The sequence below is a fragment of the Girardinichthys multiradiatus genome, chromosome 14 (assembly GCF_021462225.1).
Source record: "Girardinichthys multiradiatus isolate DD_20200921_A chromosome 14, DD_fGirMul_XY1, whole genome shotgun sequence".
Classification (NCBI taxonomy): domain Eukaryota; kingdom Metazoa; phylum Chordata; class Actinopteri; order Cyprinodontiformes; family Goodeidae; genus Girardinichthys; species Girardinichthys multiradiatus.
Window position 1 is genome coordinate 18,885,577 of NC_061807.1, and position 18,422 is coordinate 18,903,998.

The 18,422-nt window shown below is 36.9% G+C and overlaps 2 long non-coding RNA genes across 2 annotated transcripts; both read left to right on the top strand.

Annotated features, from left to right (window-relative positions):
- Positions 1-2,619: 2,619 nt before the first annotated feature.
- LOC124880187 lies at positions 2,620-3,766 on the top strand. Its single transcript, XR_007041260.1, has 3 exons — positions 2,620-2,717; positions 2,890-2,943; positions 3,060-3,766. It is a non-coding gene; the product is annotated as an uncharacterized LOC124880187 (long non-coding RNA).
- A 3,059-nt stretch (positions 3,767-6,825) lies between these two features.
- Positions 6,826-7,583, top strand: LOC124881374. Its single transcript, XR_007041636.1, has 3 exons — positions 6,826-6,937; positions 7,085-7,138; positions 7,494-7,583. It is a non-coding gene; the product is annotated as an uncharacterized LOC124881374 (long non-coding RNA).
- The last annotated feature ends 10,839 nt before the right edge of the window (positions 7,584-18,422 follow it).

The following is an 18,422-nucleotide window of genomic DNA, read 5'->3' on the forward strand; positions in this document are numbered from 1 at the left end:
CTTCCTCCAGACTCTGGCACCTTGATTTCTGAATGACATGCAGAATTTGCTTTCATCCGAAAAAAGTACTTTGGACCACTGAGCAACAGTCCAGTGCTGCATCTCTGTAGCCCAGGTCAGGCGCTTCTGCCGCTGTTTCTGGTTCAAAAGTGGCTTGACCTGGGGAATGCGGCACCTGTAGCCCATTTCCTGCACACGCCTGTGCACGGTGGCTCTGGATGTTTCTACTCCAGACTCAGTCCACTGCTTCCGCAGGTCCCCCAAGGTCTGGAATCGGCCCTTCTCCACAATCTTCCTCAGGGTCCGGTCACCTCTTCTCGTTGTGCAGCGTTTTCTGCCACACTTTTTCCTTCCCACAGACTTCCCACTGAGGTGCCTTGATACAGCACTCTGGGAAAAGCCTATTCGTTCAGAAATTTCTTTCTTTGTCTTACCCTCTTGCTTGAGGGTGTCAATAGTGGCCTTCTGGACAGCAGTCAGGTCGGCAGTCTTACCCATGATTGGGGTTTTGAGTGATGAACCAGGCTGGGAGTTTTAAAGGCCTCAAGAATCTTTTGCAGGTGTTTAGAGTTAACTCGTTGATTCAGATGATTAGGTTCATAGCTTGTTTAGAGACCCTTTTAATGATATGCTAATTTTGTGAGATAGGAATTTTGGGTTTTCATGAGCTGTATGCCAAAATAATCCGTATTAAGACAATAAAAGACCTGAAATATTTCAGTTAGTGTGCAATGAATCTAAAATATATGAATGTTAAATTTTCATCATGACATTATGGAAAATAATGAACTTTATCACAATATGCTAATATTTTGAGAAGGACCTGTATGTTCGTTTTAGCAAATTTGGGCATTTTCCATTGAAAAGAAACTAAAACTGCAAATCACAAAATGTAATATAATTCATACTTTCTGTTTACCTTACTGATGTCACATCGGTTTTTGACTGTCATTATAACTGTAAAAAACTGTTTTGCAAAAATTCAGAAACTGTAATTTGACATGTTTTTTTTAATAAATAAAATATTGTTTATATAAGTCAAGTATTGTCATGGTTTATAGCTGTTTTGAGTTTTGTTTAGAATTTTGCTTTGGATCATGAATATTTTTTCCAGTTGGTGCTTTAGTTTATGTTCTGTTACATTTGCAAGATTTTTTTTTTTTACTTAGATTGTGTCCTTGGATTTTTATTTAGTTCCAGTCATGTTTTAGTTACTACTCCCTGCTACACTGTTAACCTGAAAGCTCTTTTTATGCAAACAGTTTGAGCAAATATTACTTGATAAAAAAAAAGTTCTGTTGCAGTACTTAAACAGTTTGAGTATGTGGAGAGCTAGTGGACAGTCATTAGATCAACTCATTTTTTTTTTAAGTTTAACAAACTTAAAATATAATATGGTTAACACACAACATGCTCATGGCTGTCCAGACTACCACACCCTGTTGGCAGTTAGACGGCTCGGAGTCCCTCCGGCTCTTGGTCACCAGAAGCGATCACACTGTATATAACATCTCTTAAAGGAGCAAATCTCAAACAGAACTAAACTTTTACCAGTTTTAATCAAAATAAGGCAGCGAAATGTTTACAGAGATCAGCGCTCAAGCTCCCATCAGGGACCGTCGCCAGCAGAAATAATGAAGAAGAGCCCCAAAGGAAGGTCATGTGTAGTTTTATATCTGGGACTCCCATGCAATGGAAGTACACTCCCTCAGTATTTATAAGTAGACTATGTATCACATTTTGGTGTCTATCTGATAGGCTGTGGAATAGCAGTTGTCAATTGTGAATTTAAGTGTTGCTGCAGCATTGTAATCAACCCAGTTACAGACTGTTCCACTATCAACCCGAACGTAATACACCTTAGGTCATTTATGACAAACCTTAGGTCATTTATCCTTGTAATATATATCAATGAGGATTCTTATCCATATCCTAACAAAAATGAAAACTTTAGAACTTATACTTTATATCATTGTGGTACAAGTGGGAAAAACTATCTATAACTGGCATGTTTTGACTTTGACTGTGGGTGGTGACTTTGGCTGTTTATTTAAAGTAAAAGTAAAAGGGCACATCCCACATGAAGAAGGTAAAACTATCCGCATGTAAAACATTTCCCATATTTGTGCAGCTCGTCTTCTACCTGCAGGTAAGTTTTATTAACACCAAAGGAATGACAGATTCAGGTTTTTTTCCAATTCAGTTAACTTCTTTTAGTCCTAATGGTTAATACATAAGCTTTTATCTCTTTGAGGGTTATTGGAATCATAGTAAACTGTGAAAGAAAAAGTGGGGCTGTTGTCACACTCGCCGGACTCCTTATCTGCGTTCTCTCTCTGCTGAGTCTGATTGACATGGGAGAAACATCGTTTTTGGATGAACTACTGGTAAACTGACTCTCAAATGCACATTTGGAGGTATTGTGTGTGTTTTTCTTTACACACAATGTCTGAAGGAGTGCTTATTTTCCTGGAAAATTTTAGGAAATATCCCCGGAAAAGTTTCAGGAAATATTAAATGTGCCCGTCAGAAGAAAGGTGAGTCTCCTTATTGCTGACTTGTTGTTGGCTGAGGGACTATAATTAATATTTTGATACATAATTTAAGTGTCTTTTGTGACCTGATTTTTCCTCCATCAGAAAGCAGAACAAAGTAGAGATGAAGCCATTTCAAGACTTTTGGATGAGGCCAGATCTCTGACAAACAAGGAGCAACTGGTAAGCAACCTTCTTTATCCTTCTTTTGTGAACCATCACATATACAAATGAAAAATAAATATTTGTATAGACAATCTGTGCAATGTTCACAACTGTATTATGCACGCAAAGTGTTTCATAACTGATATCTGATCACCTGTTCTTCTCACATGGTTTGTCTGTTGAATTTCAGGAAATATTCAAGCAGAATCTTCAGAAAGCCGTGGATGAAGCATTCATACTGAAGGTAGGTCAGTCAGAACTCACTTTCTTCCAGAAACTACTCATATAGGTGTGGTTGGTTAACTGCTTATAAAAGTGAGAATTCTAAGATGATCATACAGCTTTTATTCCTCCTTCCAGACTGAAGACAAGCTTGGCATGGCAAATGTCTTAACGCCGTTCAGTGACACGTTGCTCAAACATTGGCTTCAGCTACAATCATTGAAGGAAATGTCAAAATTTGACCCATTAGTGACGCAACTGCTGCATTTAACAGAAAGCCTCATTGGAAAAGTCCTTGCATACATTCTCCAAAAGGAAAAGGTGTATGCTGGGCATGCAGGAGACACTGAAAGTAACCTGAACGGGAGGTCAAATGCTCAAAGGGATCTTCATACTGAACTGTGATAGTTTCTTCTCCATAACTTTACTACAATATTGTGTTCTGCAGCTTTTTTCCAGATTTATTTTAATTTTAATGTAATTTAGAAAGACTAACAGTGGAATAAGATCAACTTGTTTTATGCTACGGAAAGCTAAAATAATAATATATGTTTAACTTTTCTGATATTCTGTTTTGCAATGTCAAACAAATGAAACATAACTGTGTCATGAATTCAAAAATGACTTTTTTCTCTATGCTGCTTTTCTTCATTCCTCAGTGATTTAGAGAACTGCATCCTCCTTTCTGTAGAAATGCAGGGATTTGATGAAGCTCATAAACTTGCTCCTCCTTATGCTGCTAGTTGAGCTTGTCATGTTTTCCTCTGTACTTATGAGTCTACAATCAGTGATATTTCTGCACAGAAGTGCTCAGTAATGTGAACTTTCAGATTGCTCAATTACAAAGAAGCCATGCATCTTACTTTTATTTTTATTAAATGGTATCTCCTTCTTTATTACGGCACATCTTAGAGAACAATCATTCAAACTTTAAATAAAGATAATTTCACAAACAAAAGTCTTGTGTCATATGTGTTCTGCATCTTGCATTAAATGCAAATGTTTTAAATGTAGAATTGGCAAATAGCATCATGAAAAGCAAAGGACATCAGAAGGTCAGGGGGAAGGTTCTTGAGACGTTTAAAAATGAATTAGGTTATATTAACATCCCTATGAAGGAACTGTTCCTCCATCATTCAGAAATGTAAAAACTATGGCAGAATGGCAAAATTTGTTCACATAACCTGGCAGTTGAGGGAAAGACAGCATAAATAAGAGAAGCAGCCAAAAGACTCATGATAATTTTGGAGGAGCTGCAGAGATCCACAGCTGAAGTGGTGTAACATATCGACAGGATGACTATTTGTTATGTGCTTAACAATCAAGCCTTTATGGAAGAGTGGCAAGAATAAATCCACGGTAAAAAGAAAGACATAAGAAGGCACTTAAGAGCTCCGGTTCAAATCCGCCACAACTTATGACGGGGACTTGGCAGAAAATACAGTATGAAGAAAGATGCTTTGGTCCCATGGGGCCGAAATGTAACTTTGTTGCCTGCATGCAGAACTTCATGAAAAGTGAACCAGTTTCACTTTGACTTAATTCGTTTATGTTACAATAATTGCATATTCCTGTAAAATGAAACTGTAAATAAAAACAGTTGGGTTAAAGTCAGTTGGAACTGAACTGAGGTTATGAATCAATCCAATGGCAAACACTAAAAAAGGCGTGCCCCAGGGGAGGTTACAACAAGAGTGTAAAAGCATGAAGCGGTGCTTCATTCCACCATTTCTATCACTCATCACCTTCACAGCAGCTCCAGCTCCAGTAAAAGGTATGATAAGGAACAATATGGCTATATTAAATTCAATGCAACTTCCACAATGTTTTCGGTTTAAGAACAACCATAATTATTTTTATTTAGCTACTATAATGTATTATAGAAACTCAGAGCAGTGATGGCAAGAGGAGCACTGTCCAGAAGCGGAAGACTCGCTGGTGTTGATCTTCTCCTAATTTTTACTCTGCTGAGCTTGCTCTGGCCTGCAAGTTCATTAACAGACAAAAAAGACCTGGTACTTTTATTTTACTTCTTTTTTTAAATCAGACTTACTTTGAAATTATTAAAGAATCACAATTTCAATTGAAAGCTCTAAATGTGATCCCAGTTTAGTTTAACGTGCATTTTGTTGTTTTTACGTTGCATCTGATGCATGGATCAGGTGCTCCAACTGTTGATGTTTGATATTTTCTATGGATTTCCAGGTGGAGATCAAAGAAAATATCCAGAAGCTACAACATGATGCAGAAAGGAGAAAGGTAAGTGAAAGACTTAATTTGGATTACGCTGTATTTTACTAATACATGGTGGACCATGCATTAATTGCAGAACTGATGGAAGATGCTCCAAAACTAATAGACCTCTTAAGAAAATTTATCAAGAAAGTAGTGCCAAAATGTTTGCCATTTCATGAAGCCTTTTATGTCTTTCATGAAGACATAAAGGGCGCACTGGGAGAAATTCATGTTTACATGAACAAAGGGTCTGAAAAGGAAATAGGAAAAATCAAGGACTACGAAGACAAACTGACACAGCTGGATATGATAACAAACTTAGCAGGAAGAGAAGCTGACCTGTAAAGTTTTAATCACTGTCTCGGTCAACTAAGCTGCTGTATATCAAAAGTGTGTTTTCATAAAATTGTCATTACATGTTGAATAAAGCTGCACACAATAAAAACTTGAATCTCATTTAACTGTTGTTCTTAACTGCAATAGTAAATCAAACATTTCTCTAAATTTTAACAGCTGAGGCTGATTGTTTGACAAACTGTTGTGAGGAACATCTCAGAAATCAGGAAGTTTTTCTTTTTTTACTTTCTGTTTGCACATCTGCATTCCCTGCGACCCTGAGATGTGGATAAGTGTTACTTTACACCTTTTTAGGCTGACTTGTGACAGAGCTTCCAGTAAAAAAGAAAGATTTGTCCCAATGACCGTCTGTAACGGTGAAAAATTATTAATTCATTCATCCTACTTTGTTGTTGCTTTCAAAAAACATATTTGTACCAACTATTTGCTCTCTTTGATCAGCAAATTAGATTTTTGGAAAGATTGGAATGATTTACTTCTATACTGTACAGTAGAAATCAACTTGGCCCTATGTGAAAAACTAGTTGTCCCCTAAATCTAATAACTGGTGTCATCATTGGCTGCAACCACTGCCATCAAGGAGTAGCAATAACTGACAATGAGTCTTTTAGATTGCTGGAAAAAAAAAAATTCTGGCCCGCTTCTGTTTGCAGAATTAATTTGTTTCAGTCACAGAGGAGTTTGCAGCATTAAAGACCTGTTTAAAGGTGATGCCGCAGCATGTTGACTGGATTTAAGCCAAGATATTGTTTGGTTTCCCTGCTAAACATGTGGTTACATGTCCTGCTTTACAAGGATGTGACCAATCACATTTGACTGAACTACAAATTCAATCAAATTTGTTTCAAATTAGTCAAATCAGAAAAATGAAAAACTGTGAAGCAAACTCCATTAAACAGTTTGGGGGAGATTCACACGGACTGCAGCTGAGGTCCAGAGCATCAAGAGCCACCACACACAATCATAACTGGTATACAGGCTATATCCTGCCTCTGCTCTCAAAACAGTTCAAATAATACATCAACAGTGGTTATTAGTTACTGTTTAGGTGTTCAGAATTGCAGTAGCAAGGTGCTTTGACATAAGTGGGGTGGAGTCATCATCAATAAACATAAGAAGCATGGGGAGTGGTTACCAGCATATAAACACTCAGTGTCAGTGCCACCGATCCAGTTTTTCTTTGTGTTTTTTTTTTTCACATCTCCAGTAAGCTCTGACACAACATCTAAATTCTGAATACTTTTCTGTAATTGTAACATTTCCTTTAATAACGAACTTTCTATCTTCCTACAGCAGTCATGGCAGCAATACCCAGGGACAGAAGGAGAGGAGTCAGTGGTAGAAACCCAAATTGCCTGCTCTTCATTTTAACTCTGCTGAGTCTGGTCTGTTTCATAAGAGCCCAGTCTGACAGGGAGATGCCTGTAAGTTAATTAACAGCATTTCTCAGATGGAACAATATGATTTTTAGCTGTTCACAGCTGCTTCACATTAAAAACATATATCGTATCACAGCTGCTTCTTTGGTGTCCTTGTGTAACTGAATGTCCATTTTCAATGTGGATGTGCAGGCAATGATGAAGGAAGAGTATCAGAGGCTCGGAAAAAATCTGGAAAGGCAAATGGTGAGTGTTTATTGATAATGTTTGGGATAGTATGACAATGCAAAATGTCAGTTAAACATGTTAAACACATCTAAACACATGCTGTGAAGTTGTAAATGGGACTGTTTTTATAAAACAGTAAATATTAGAATTTCACAGGAACAAATGTGGATAAGGTTTCTGTAGATACCGACACTGAGATTGTTCCAGTTCAGATAAATGACATGTTACCCTTTGTGGTTGAGCAACACTCATAAAAGCTTTATAAAGTGAAACTATACAACTTGCCTCTGCTGGATTCCATGAGATGATGAGATTTTTATTGCATCTCATATAATTTAGGTCAATACATACTTTTATTATGGTTCTTTTGCAGAGAGATCTTCACCAGTTTATGCCTGACATCATTTTTGACACTGATCTGACCCACATGCAGAAAGAACACAAGTAGAGAGCATCAAACGGTGAAAAGAAGTTTATTATTTCTAAATTCTACACAGGGATGACAGGGATCTGGTCTCTCCAACTGTGCGAGAAAAAAGAACTGATAAGAAAACAGGACGGCAATGTATATATAAATATATAAATATAAATATCATGAATATAAATAAATGCTGTTACTAGAGAGTGAACGGAATCCGCCAGGGGAGACGGGGTTTAGGAGAACTGAAGTAGAGCTCACAGCGAAACGTGCTTTCTGTGGAAAGCGAGCGGAAGGTGAAGCAGGAGTTACGTAGGAGGGTGGACAGGTCTGCAGGAGAAGTACGCTTGTCGTAATGTAGCACAGATCCAGTAAAAGGTGAAGATTGCTCAGTCCAGGAGTGTACGTAGAATTCCAGACAGGTAATCCAAAAGGCTCCAAGCGCTCGAGGAATAGTTAAGGGATCGATGGACATCAAGGTTACTGATACCACAGAGGCTCAACACTCAGGCGACGAGTAGCAGGCAGCCACGGCTTAAGTATCGTACACGGCGATCAGAAGATGGGAAACACCTGTCCACATTCCTCCTGTAGCTCGACACCCTCTGCTGGACGAATAAGGTTAGCAGCAAGCAGAAAACAGACAGGCTCCCAGAACCCGACAATGCCCTGTCACAAAGAAGTCTTATTTTTCTCCTTTCAGGAAAAGTTTTTTTTTTCAATGACTGCAATGGTGAAGAAAACTACAGCTGAATTTCCTGATGCCCCCCCCATGGAAAAAATTCTGGAGGCAACAAAAGTGTTTTTAGAGAAAGCTGTGGTTTATTTTGACAAGAAGTTTGAGGAGACTGATGAAATCCTAAAGAAACGTGAAGAGGACCTGAGAGAATTTAATGACTTATTCAATTCTACTGAGATGAAAATCCAAAGGGAGCCCGAAAGTGAAGAAGATTTTGGGAGTGAGGAGGAAGATGATTGGGACACTAAATATGAATTAGTTTTTTAACTGCATCTGACTTACTCTGTTTCATTTTAAAGCTTCCACAACTTCATAAAACCTTGCAGCTGCTTGAGAGAACCAACAGAAACATGTTAGAGGGATTAAATCATCTTGCATGTAAACTGTGTAAACACATGAATGATTAAAGAAAATGCTTCTGGCAGAAATGCAGAAAATGGAAAAAGTTAAACTATTACGTAAAATAACATTGTTGCATTTATTAACTGTCTCTTGTTATCTCAAGATGACTAATTAACAAAGGTCCTGATCTGTACTTTTATGTTTATTATAGAGTTAAAACACTCAGGAGGAAAACGTGTCTAATGATGATGTATAAATGATGTGAAACCAAATAAAATTGCTACCTGATATAATACCTAGAATGAAATAAGTACTTGTTTACTGATGATTAGAATTACATTTTTAAATAAAGTCAGTCAGTCAGTCATTTTCTACCACTTCTTCCATAGTGGGTCGCGGGGAAGCTGGTGCCTATCTCCAGCAGTCTATGGGCGAGAAGCGGGGTACAACCTGGACAGGTCACCAGTCAATTCGCAGGGCAACACACAAACAACCATGCACACATTCATTCATACACCTAAGGGCAATTTAGAGTGACCAATTAACCTAACAGGCATGTCTTTGGACTGTGGGAGGAAATTTTTAAATAAAATTATACAAAATTAATTTCCCATGATTTAGGTCAGTTAAGATTATTTCTATTTGCTAAATGTCAAAATAATGACAGAGAGTTTTTTAAAGTTTCTCATTTTTTACAGTCAAAAGTTTATATACATTAAGATTCTTATTCTTTTAAAGAATTTGGGAAACCCCATGTTGTCTGACTTTGCTAGCTCCTGATTATAAACCTTGGGTTAAATTGAGGCACACTTTTAAGGCAGCACCTCAGACACATTGCTTCCTTGTGTGACATCATGGGAGACAAAAAGGAAACAGCGAAGATATCAGGAAGAGAATTGTGGATCTTGACAAGTCAAATTTATCCTTGATTATCCTGAAAAAGTCGCATTTATCTGTTCTCTTCAATAATACACAAATATAAACACCCTGGGAATAGTCAGCAATCATTCCAGTCAGGAAGCAGATTGGTTATGTGTCCCAGAGACAATCATGTTTTGGTATTAAACTGGCAAGAATGTGTCACCATCCAGCGTGAATCCTACACTGACATGGGCTGAAAGGCCACTCAGAGAGGAAGAAGCCGTCACTCCAAACACAATATCAAAAGTCCGACTACACTACTACTAAATTGAAGTATTTAATCAGAATAACCATTATATTTAGGAGGAAAAGGGGGAAGCTTACAAGTTTGAATGTAAAGGAACATAAAGCTTGGTTCCAAATTGGTCTTCTAAATGGTCAGTCACCCTAAACATAGTGTCAAAATAGTTACCATCATAGTTACCAAATAGTGGCCTGAAGTCCTGATCTTAGTCACGTTAAAAAAGTTGTGGACATAGCTGAAAAGCTTAACGAGTTGTTTTAGGGGCTTTAACACAAAAAGAGGAGAGACAAAAAAATATTGATGGGATTATAATCCCAAGAAATATTGAGATTTATTTGATATTGCAACTAATTATCAGCATTGCCTTACATTAAGATAGCAATAACAGTTAAAAAACATTAAATCAAAATTCCTTAAAGATTTTAGCTATATTTCTATAAGTATGCAACATTGGAGAGTAGTGTGAGAATGTAGCAAAGAGGGTGAAAGTGGTCATTATGTCCAGCAGTCTAAGCCTATAGCAGCATAACTGCACAGATAGTTTCAGTTCAGATTATTTAGTTAAACGGTCCTTATTTACAACAATGTCGTCACAAGGAACCCCACAAAGGGTCCCACTGATGGTCATTGTTATAATAAAAACCACAATGATTGGGATACCTCTCTCTGTCAGACTGATTATAACCATTGGAAAAGAGAAGGGGTCATAGAGGTAGCAGAAATGGAGGGTGTGTTTGCACCTCAACCATAACTGAGCCGGTTTAAGCTAAACCTGACTCCCCCTTACTCCATCCAACAGGGAGGGATGAAGGCAAACATCTCTCAGGATGTGTTTTGATTAGTGAGATAACATCCACAATAGGTCTGACTCTGACCTTCCCATTTATACTTCTCAGAAAACACCTATGGATGTTCCACCTTACTGTAAATTAGCAAGGTTTACAGTAACTCCATTCAGGTGAATATTAGGAAAGGAAACCTATGTGAGCTCAACACAAATAGCTAATTGTGTCTTTTATGTTGTGGAGTACTTAAATCATAATCCTAGAAAAGATAAGAAGAGAATCAGTTTCATGATGCATTTCGTGACTTCAGATGATCTAGGATCCCTTTTTCTGTCTATGAAATCCTCTGTGTTTAAGGGAAGAAACAATAAAACCCAACAGTTAAGGAGGTTTACTTCAGATATTATTTCTTTGGACCTTTAAAGAAAGGCTGAACGATTGATTTGGTTGAAAATGTGGGTATTAGATACTGATATTTGAAATCAGACATTATCTTGGTATACTGTGCCATCTACATGGTCAGTAATCATTTAAAGTGAATAGTATTTAAAGTTAGATCAAAACTTTGTAGCTTCTAATACGTATTTACTGGAATGGGAGCTTCTTAGCAGGTGATAAGAAACAGAAGAGATGGATTGAATTCTTGTGTCTCCTCTCACATGCCAAACATCTTTCATATTGTGCTTTGATTAGTGAGATAACATGCACAATAGGTCTGACTCTGACCTTCCCATTTATACTTCTCAGAAAACACCTTTGGATGTTCCACCTTACTGTAAATTAGCAAGGTTTACAGTAACTCCATTCAGGAGAATATTAGAGAAAAGAAACCTATGTGAGCTCGACAAAACAAGCTGATTGTGTTTGTTAAATGTTGTTCTACTCAAAGTTTAATTCTAGAAAAGATAGGAAGTGGAAGTAAAGATTATACACATGAATTATTGTAGACATTGTATTTCTATGTAAAGACAAATCATTTTTATTTGAAGGAAAATCATTAAAAACTCAACAATTAAACTGGTTTACTCCTGGCAATTTTCCTTTGGACCTTCAAATAGAAGCTGTATGAAACATTTTGTGAACTAAAATGTGTCAATTAGCCATCTATACTTTTGTCCTTACCTGCTTGTCCTTGCAGGGTTACAGGGGGTCAGGTGCAAATCTCTAGCAGTCATTGGACAAGTGGCCGGGCACACCCTGGACAGGTCGACACTCACAGGGCAACACAGAGACAGACAGGGCAAACAACCATACAAGCACACACTAATACCTAAGGGCAATTCAGAGAGACCAATTAACCTAACAGCAGAGTTTTTGCACTTTGGAAGGAAACCAGAGTACCCAAAGAGAGCCCACACATGCAGAGGGAGAACATGCAAACCCAGACCCTTCTGCTACAAGTGCGGTGCAGTTGGTATGGTACTGTGCCATCCACATAGTCAGTAAATGTGTAAACATAGATGTGAAGCACCGTTATAAAGATCCTTTAGCTTTACTCAAGAATAGAATAGCCCTTTATTTGTCCCTCAGTAGAAAAAAAAATCCCAATGTAGTGCAATAAAAGGGATAGGCAAATAGAAGCACACAGATATACACATTCGAAACAATATGCTGTAATTGATTTGTACACAGATGTGTGATCTATAATTAATAATTCAATATTTCTTCAATGTTCTGAAAGATCTTGTAGCTGCTGGTTGTGTGGGAGCACTTGCTTGTATTCATGTTGCCATCTCAGATGGAAGAATTGATCATTTAATACATTATTAACATAATCATGTTAAATTATAGTGAGAAAGACACCAAATTGTGAGTTTTTGCACCAACACCCTGACTCTCAAAATCTTGCCTCAACTTCTTCTGTTTCAAATCTGCATAAAGGTAACTGGAAACAAAGCAGCTGGAGCTGGGCGGGATTGTTGACTTTAATGCAGTGTTTGTTTCTGTTGAGTTTTGTGTCACAGCTCTAGTTGATAATGTTATGAACCAAAAGTGAAAGATGGTTTCTATGTAAATGACAGCTGTACCATATGACAGGTAGCCTGAGGAGTATTTAAAGCATCTGTGGTGTATCATTTAGTCATTTCTTCTGTTGGCATCTGAAAAGCAGCCCTTCTTTCACTAATCCAGTAGGTAAGATTTGTAACATTATATACTAAGATTCTTTAAAACTGCAACATTACACCTCTGCCCTTTATTGCTTTATTAATTTTACAAAACTGTGTAGTGTTTTAATTCCCAGAATAATGGCTGCAGCAAACGTATCTGGAAGCCTGGCTAGTGTCAGATCCACCAAACGACTGCTTCTCGTCTTCACTCTGCTGAGTCTGGTTTATGCGGCACACTCACTGGAAGATGCAAATAATCTGGTAAAAAATAAATAAAGTTTATTGCTCAGCTTTTCTTTTAAAGCTGGGTCATTATCATAAAAGGAATGATGAAAAAATATTTTCAGCAAAATGTCAGAACATATACAAAACTTCAAAAAAGGGAAATTGTCTAATTTTAAATGTTTTTTTAATACTTTTTAAGTCAGTAAAGTAAAGTAAGTAGTCACCATCAAGTTTACTTATTTTTGCAAATAATTTTTTAATTTTTTAGAGTCTGCATAGTATCTCTGTCTGATAATAATGATTCAAATTCTCTTTGTATTTTAGCCTGTTATAAGCAAAGTCTTACCAAGTATTATAAACTGTGAATTTTCAGGAAATTCTAACAAAATACTATCAGGTTGGATGGAAAGAAGCAGCCAAAAAGAAGGTGGGTCACTGGTCCCATAGTGACCTATAGCTGTGTAAATATGTGATCAGTTCATACTAATTATTTAATGAAGAGAAAAAGAGGAAATAATAAGTCTGCATTATACATGGAAATATTTCTATTGACCAACAGCCTAAGAAAAACGACTTGTAAGGAAGGCCTAAATAATTTTAGCTAATTTAAAGTGTTGTTTTTCTCAACAGGCACAACAGGAGACTGGACTTGCAATTTTTGCAAACTCTTTTCAGGAACAAATTGACAAGCTTTTTTCTGTTGTAAAGCAACTGAAAACCATAACAGAGGGGTCTTCTTATCTGAGAGAACTGCCTACAATCATGGAAAACTATTTACATGAAAAGATTAAAGAGGTCAATGATGACATAAAGGCTTACAGAAAGGAAATAAAGGATGTCTGGGCCGTCATAGAACTAGAAGAAGACAAGTGGAGCGAGCTATAAAAAAGCTTATGTTTAATTAAAGCTATTTCTCTTTGGTTTGGTTTTTCTGTAAAAATCAAGAATAAATGATCAAGTGAAGACAAGATGATATGTTGTATGTTAGATGATCAGGGTGTTTCTGACTGTTTTGGTGATTCTATTTCTTTGTGATGAAACTAAATATTTAGCTTTTAAATGAAGTTGAAGGATACTGATCTGAAATGTTGGCATGACTGCAACGTCCTCAGAAGCAAACTGGTGAAGTGATTCCTATTTTTACTGGTGCAGTCTTCAGTACAGGAAGATCAGAAATCAAAACCAGGTCAACTTAATTCATTCGGTTCTTTGTGTTAAAATGTGATTTTGGGAAACTTATATGCAATGCAATAATGTGATGTTGTTCTTGATTAGTTGTATTTGTCTGATAACCAAATAAATAAATCAGATTTGACTCAAGCCTAATCTCACAGCCATTTATTTTTTGTGTGATGCCTTATTATGTTGAAGATGCAAAACAAGACGTTAAAATTTCAACATCAGATAGAACATTTTATCTCGGCCACCATTTAAAGTTGAAGGATGAATGTCACCTCATTAAATAACCTCATTAAAATGTAGGTATGCAATGCAACCATTTTAGAGTATTAAGGAAAATGTATTCAAATAATTTAATTTCACAAGAAAGGTTAAAATGTAATAATGATTACAATTTTGTGAGGTGTAATTTAGCTTAGCAAGCTACAAGTCAAGCAAAATTAAGGAACAGCTCAATATTCAACTGATGTAGACCTTTAATTTCGGTGATAAATATGATAGGATGTGTTGTAATTATTAATCTGAGAATATTATTTAATATTAAGATTTTAATATTTTATCAAATAATATTTCGGTCTGTTAAGGATTGTCCTGTGAATACCAGCCCAGTAAGGCGATGGTATTAGGACAGAATAGAAAGGTGTGAGATGAGCTCTGACATTATTGAACAGCATAAACTCTGCACACATGGAATGAATTCACACAATTTCTTAAAATACAAGAATTTATTAACAAAAATAAGTCAACTCAAAGTCAACATATTTCAATCAACAAACTCTTTACTATGCTAAAACAATCCAACTAAACTACCAAGCAGAATTAAAGAATAACAAAGACTAATGGGCTATGTACAATATAAACAAGTTGATTAAAGATGATTGGAAATTATGACCAAGAGTGATGCAACATTACCATGCAATGTTTATGTTTGAGAACCAAGGATTATCTTGATGAATCTGGAAGTGAAGTTAAGTTAGTCTTGGAACCAACTTGGGAAATAATCAGCAACATTTAGACAACCATTCACAATGCAAGAACAGATAAAATATTATTTTAATAAAATAATGTTTTAAATAATGATCTGCTGAATAAAACCAACCTCCTGGATGACTAATTCTCAACGGTGTCTAATTAGCTTCCTTTATTTATTGAAATAATATTCTAAGAAATATTATTAAGAGAGTATTTTGGAAAAGAGCCAAATCTTTCTGGAGAAATGGGCTTAATGGTGTTTACTTAGTTATCAAATCTAGTCAATGATGTTCAGGTACTATTATTCACTAGCTTGAAAACTAACAAGCTTTCTGTTAAATACTCCTTAGTAGCAAGAACGTGTTCTCACCGGTTAGCAGTTGAGCTAACAAAAAGAAGCTAATAGCTTAGCATCAGAACAAACACATACCTTTAAAATACCGTTAATTTAAGGGTTAAATGCATAAGCGCGGATTATGATCAATGTTCTGTTAAAAATCACCCTTTAAATAAAGTTTGTCTTAACTTTAAAAACATACAATGAACACAAACGTATGCTGCAAATAGCCTGCTAGCACTAAAATAGTCGAGTTTCACCCAAAACCAAACTTCATAGAAATGAAAAACGTTCAGATCATTTAATTCTAAACCTGTCTCTGCCCAAAGCCCTTAACCTCATGAACCGTGGTGAGGAAACGTTGTCCAAGGGCGAAGTTTGAAGAAGGTATCCACAGTGAACAAAGGGTTAGCTTCCCGCTAACCTCCTCAGCTTCTCCCGATCAGAAGGTGCGTTCGTTCTGGGAACAAAAGGGTTATCTCCGGAGCTGTAGCTGGGCGGCTCGTCCTGTCCGCTGCGGTGTCTTCCTTCCAGACTGGGAGGCCGCGTCTTTGCAGGTGGTTTCTCTCGAACACCGTTTGCGTCTGCGGGGGGCTCGGAGAGACAGTCAAGCAATGCTTATACCTTAATTACCCCCGTTCATGAATGAAATCACCGGGTACACAAGCAGTGCTCCACTCATACTTATCTTGTGCATATGATCGATGATCGTATGACACTCTTGGATCCAGTTTGAAGAGTTGATGTCTGTTTGCCAACAAAGAGACATCAGCGCGCTTTGTTCCCCTCCTATCCCGATGGTCACCGGTGTGGAAGAGGCCGGATGTTGCAACAGCTGTGCTTTTATTTGGGTAGTGGCGTCACAGGAAGTCCGCAGTTATCCTGTTTCCTGGCTGTGCCGGAAGAAGGTTAATGCACTTTATTTTGAAAAGTTCCAGAAGAGTTCGTACCGGAGTTTAATGTTGAAATCCATGGCTGTGGGTCCCAACAGATGACAGCTCAGTGGAAGGATGTAATTTTGGGAATTATTTGTAATCAATGCAAAATAATGTATGAAGCTTAACAACAATCAAATTATATGAAAAGGCCACCAAGCTTCAGGCTTACTACCACATTAGGTTAAACTACATGTAAAAAAATAACAATAAAAATAGCTTTTTACCACTTAAAAAATAAAAATGCTGAGGATTAAAATGTGTTTAAATTTACAGTCCCCTCAAAATAACTCAACACAGCCATTAATGTCTAAACTACTGGCAACAAAAGTGATTTTGAATTTACAGTTATACTACTTTACAATGTATCAAAGTGTCAAACTGTACCTTCATTGTTGTCCCTTGAAAAGATATAATGAAATCTTACAAATGTACTCACTTTTGTGAGATACTGTTTATTAGACTGACATTTGGTCCCAGTACTGAAACTGTTGTGGGCCAGTACAGGGCCACCATTATGTGTTAAGCTGTCATTGTGCTGGCCCATGTGTGGGTGATCCAGGCCACCAAAGGGCAGTCATTCTTTAGGATGGGCTGGCCGACTGCATGGTAAGGGCCAGAACTAGGCCTGATCTCTTCTGCTACGTGGATCTGTGAAATCTAATCCTGTGTACTGGGAATAATTTTGTGGTTAGATCTTTTTGGTTCTGGAGAACTGTTGTATTTGAGATATCTAGTTTTAGATGGGAAGTCTCTGCCATCTTCTTTCAGCTAGTTTTCTCCTGTTTTGTGGCCAGCCAGGGAGGCATTTTATACTTTTATTTTGTTAGATAAGAAATGTTTTTATTTTCAGTCAGAAGTTTTTTTATTGTTGCTGTTTTGTTCTTGGAGCACCTGAAGTTTATCGCTTTCTTTAAGTCATGTGTAAAAATCCTGAACCCTGTTGTTTGTCAGATTTATTTTATACATTTTTGTGTTTCACCTATTGATCCCTAGACTTTCATTCTAAGAGTTGTAACAGGAGAAACAAATCCTAGTTATTTGAGGAAAAACACTAAAAACCAACAGTTAAGGTGCTTTTCTGGTAATATTCTGTTGGTCCTTTAAATAGAGGCTGCTTGAAGGATTACTTTGTTTAAATATGCGTATTAGATATTGATATTTTGTATGAGATATATGTTTTTGTCATGAACTTACCACATGATCAGACATTGTGTTGACTAAATGGGACTTAAAGTTAGATCAGAGATTTTCTGTAGCTTGATGTTCCTTTTAGTATCTTTTTTATGGGCGTGGCAGCTTCTTGGAAGTTCTTGAGGGACAGAAGAGATGGAGTGAATTCTTCTGCCCGTTCTTCTGTAAACATCTTTCAGATTGCTTTTTGATTAGTGAGATAACATGCCCAACAGGTCTGACTCTGACCCTCCCATTTATACTTCTCAGAAAACACCTTTGAAAGTTTCACTTTACTGTACAGTAGCATGTTTTACAATAACTCCATACAGGAGAATATTAGGAAAGGAAACCTATGTGAGATGATCTAGGATCCATTTTTCTGCCTATGAAATCCTCTGTGTTTAAGGAAAGAAACAATAAAACCCAACAGTTAAGGAGGTTTACTTCAGATATTATTTCTTTGGACCTTTAAATAAAGGCTGAACGATTGATTTGGTTGAAAATGTGGGTATTAGATACTGATATTTGAAATCAGACATTATCTTGGTATTCTGTGCCATCTACATGGTCAGTAATCATTTAAAGTGAATAGTATTTAAAGTTAAATCAAAACTTTGTAGCTTCTAATACGTATTTACTGGAATGGGAGCTTCTTAGCAGGTGATAAGAGACAGAAGAGATGGAGTGAATTCTTGTGTCTCCTCTCACATGCCAAACATCTTTCATATTGTGCTTTGATTAGTGAGATAACATGCACAATAGGTCTGACTCTGACCTTCCCATTTATACTTCTCAGAAAACACCTTTGAAAGTTTCACTTTGCTGTACAGTAGCATGTTTTACAATAACTCCATACAGGAGAATATTAGGAAAGGAAACCTATGTGAGCTCAACACAAATAGCTAATTGTGTCTTTTATGT